General features: G+C 26.5%; 1 non-coding gene across 1 annotated transcript; it reads left to right on the top strand.

Moving 5' to 3' along the window:
* Nucleotides 1–2,270: 2,270 nt before the first annotated feature.
* TRNAG-CCC (transfer RNA glycine (anticodon CCC)) lies at nucleotides 2,271–2,341 on the top strand. The gene has a single exon. It is a non-coding gene; the product is annotated as a tRNA-Gly (tRNA).
* Nucleotides 2,342–3,944: the final 1,603 nt, after the last annotated feature.

Raw genomic sequence — 3,944 nt, 5'->3', positions numbered from 1 at the left:
GTCACTATGTCACCTACAGCAAATTTACTTGTTGTATATATGTGTATACAGTTGTAAATATCAATAAATAAATTATTAAAAAAAAAAAAAAATTTTTTAAATTGACGCATACGTCAAGGTCAATTGAGGTTCAATTTAAATAATTTTAATAAGTTCGATAGAGTTTATTTTTCAATACTGATTATTAAATATTCTATAGACAATTCCAAAGCCAGAAATGGATGTAAAAACGGTGTAGTTATTCCACTATCAGACAGAGAGGGATCAAATGGGCATTTGCCCCGTGCTCACTGTTCAATATTTCACATTCGGACTCGCGTGACCTCATGCTCTGACTATACCATATCTTCTTCTGCCTCGGATAAATCAATACTCCCACTATATCTAACCAGGTCTTTGTGGAAGTATAAAGTCTACAATAAAATGTATTATATTTCAAAGTCGACAATACGAAAACATGATAAAAACAGAACTGATTAATTTGAATTGAGTATTTCTTATATACGTAAATGACAAATAATAAACCATCTTTTGTATCCAATCACACTTCATTACCGGTTTCTTACTTACTTAATAAAATAAAAGAACTAACTAAAAAAACTATATATCTTATTGTGAAGATAAGTGTTCTGCTCTAAGTATAAGGCTTTGAGTTACATACATAAAAAAGTTTAAGATCCAATTGTGAAGGTACAGACAAAAATTCATACAACTGGTTTTGGTTAATATAGCTTAGTTTAGGCATGTACCGGATTCGGTTCTGATGATACGCGGGGCAGTTTGTTTAAAAATGGTAACAATTCTCCAAATCCGTTTCATTACAAACTGAAAATAGCTTCTGTGGGTCTGAAATATATTTGTGCGGTCCTACATTTACAATGATTGCATATTTACCGGATAGTCTTAGTTAGGCAAGTATTCTCAACTGAGCTATGGGGCACCTGATTTTTAGCTAGCTTTGAACAGCGTCCGTTTTAATGAAGACTACCGTACCACGAGTTATAGGTCGATTCTCGTAATAACAGGAGATCTGACGAATTTATTAATGAACCGACTTTGCCAAATAATCTGTAATTGAAAATTTTTATATTTAGATACATCAAATTAGGGTATCTTTCATAATGGTCTAAGGGTCGAAACGTTGGGAAATAATACAGAAATTTTAGAGAAATTATCAAAATAAGAAGTGTTATAAATTAATTACCGACTCTCAAACAATAAATTAATATATAATGTATATTAATGAACTAAATAATACTAATTAACTTTTTGTTCGAACACCTTCAATCGTTTTGATCCTGAAGGCTAATTTTTGGCCAACGTTGAATAAAATTCTTAACCGTAATTCAAAATCATTGTACCTTTATTTGTATAATAATTAACAAATTAATAATGAAGAAATGCAATAGATTGAAGCAGAGTACTACATAGAAATTTCATCCTTCATATTTAGTTTACCAGTTATCAGCATTATTAGATTAACCTTAGAAAGAATATAACAGTGAAGTTAAAAAAAATTCACATAATTTTAAACAACCTATGTGTATTTTAAAAAGGTTACCAAAAATACATATTATTATATTTTAAATATGGGCTAACAAGGAGAATAGTTGTTTTATCGTAAATGAAATTTTTTTTTTTCATTATAAGCTAACTTCTTATTATTATTTAATGTTTGAATTATTGTTTTGGTGTTTGCATCATAGAAATTTGGTTGTTGTGAATTGCAGTATGAAATCCACTATAATCAACTGATTCAGATTTAAATTTCTTTATTTAATAATTAAATAAATATCTAATATGACAATTGTCATTTTCAAAAATTTGATATATTTGGTATTTGAAACTTATAATTGGCGTAGATAAACACATTTTTTTTAATCAACAACACGTCTGCAATCAATTCCAATCATAATGGGTATGACACTAGAAATAGTACCATATTTATTTTAATTTTTAGACACACATTTTCTTGTCGAATAATAAATATATGACTAATAAATTTCATGAATAATTTAAAAATAAACTAACTTTAATTTTAAAAATGGGTGATACTAATAAAAGTAATAAGCATTAAAACTAGATTGAAACCGCTAAATACATTAATTATCAAGTACAATGTCTTTTCTTTACTCTGTGAAAATTCCACCAAACTATTAGGTAATTTATTAAAATAATGTCGTAATAAACTTAAAACGTATTTTTGTGTTAAAAAAAGTTTATTGAATAGTACATACTAATAGTTAAATAAAATTCATCTAAACCCGGAAGCACTGCTGGTGTAGTGGTATCATGCTAGATTCCCATTCTAGCGACTCGGGTTCGATTCCCGGGCAGTGCATTTTGTTAATTTTTACTTGTATTTTTTTTTATTTTAATAATTTATTTAAATTTACGACAGAGCATTTATCACTCAAAATAAAATTGTCAAAATTTAAGTTTTAATATTAAAATAATTGTAAACCATTATCAGAACAAACCAAAGCGGAATAAAATCCATGACAGATAACAATATTAATCATGAATATAAATTTTAAAATAATGAAAATTAAATATTTTATTGAAAAATTGATCAAACCAAGGGGCATCATTTTCTGTTAATTTAAAGAGTTACTAATGATTTTAACTTCCCTAATTAATTAAACTAAATAATTATCTATGTGCATCTATTATCAGTATTGAAAATGTGGATATTAAAAAGAAAGGATGTTTTTTTGATCCAATGTATTTTAATAAATGATAAATATGTCTCAGTGATTTATTGTAGTGGCATAACTCTGTTGCATGAATGTTTTTGTTTTTCTGAGATATAAACATTTTTAATCGTTTACAACCTTAGGTTCCTTTGACTTTTTTTAGTTTATTTTTATTTAAATTATTTACATTATAAGAAAATGAGACATTCACGAAATATATGATTCGATAAAAATAATATTAAATTCGATATAGCTATTTTTCCTTAAATTAGCCTGTACAATTATAAAAAAAAAATCCAAAATAAATCTGGTCATTTTTGGAAAAATTGGAGGAATTCCTCCTCTGATTCTAAGATTATATCTTAATAATTCAAACTGAATCGTAATAACACAAATTTAAAGTCTAAAATATGTATTTAGCAGTAACTTTGAAAATATCTAAAACATAGTAGTTGACATCATCACAGATTTAATATTAATTTTATTTTTTATTTGAGATTAATATAAATCATTAAGTACAACGGTGAAATTTGAATATTAATAAATTATTACAAATAATAGATACAATTATCTCCCTAAAAACTCTTAACTAATTTAAAAAGTAAATTACATGTATTTCTAATTTGCCTATTTCCTAACTAACCAATATAAATTTAAAGAATGGTTGGAAGTTCATAAATCTTTTTTATTGAATCTCAGGGAGTTTAATTTTTTATGATTTAGTTTTAAGTGATGGTAAAACTGGCGTTCGAGTCGTTTGTAGTAGGGGGAGTTGAGCATTAACTTTAACTGCAGCAGCGCCGATTTGAATCTGGCCAGAAGGGTCAACTTTTATTTCTGTGGTGGTCCCACGAAATAAAAACATTAAATAAAAAAATACTGACGTTCAATGATATATTTCTAATAACATTATTTTATTTAATAAACGATAGCAGCTGATACAACAGTAATAATACAGATAAAAAATAATTCAAAAGTAGAAAATTATACTAATGCAAATAATAGAAAGTAATAAATCATGTTTGTATTTTGAACTAACAAAAGAATATATATATAAGATACGTGATAGGGGGTTATAAAATCAAAAAAAAAGGAAAGAAGGTAGAAGAAAACACACTCACGGTTGCTTATAATAGACTGTTTTATTCTCTCAGTAATCCTACATTTATAGATTCTCGAGTTGTTGACAGAGGGAGTTAATTAAGGTATTAAGATTATTATTACATACCCTGTAAACATAACTTATAT

Source organism: Halyomorpha halys, unplaced genomic scaffold, assembly GCF_000696795.3.
Source record: "Halyomorpha halys isolate HHAL.00 unplaced genomic scaffold, Hhal_1.1 Scaffold11002.1, whole genome shotgun sequence".
NCBI classification, from domain to species: Eukaryota; Metazoa; Arthropoda; class Insecta; order Hemiptera; family Pentatomidae; genus Halyomorpha; species Halyomorpha halys.
Note: the sequence above shows the minus strand (reverse complement) of the source record. Positions and strands in the feature narration are given on the sequence as shown.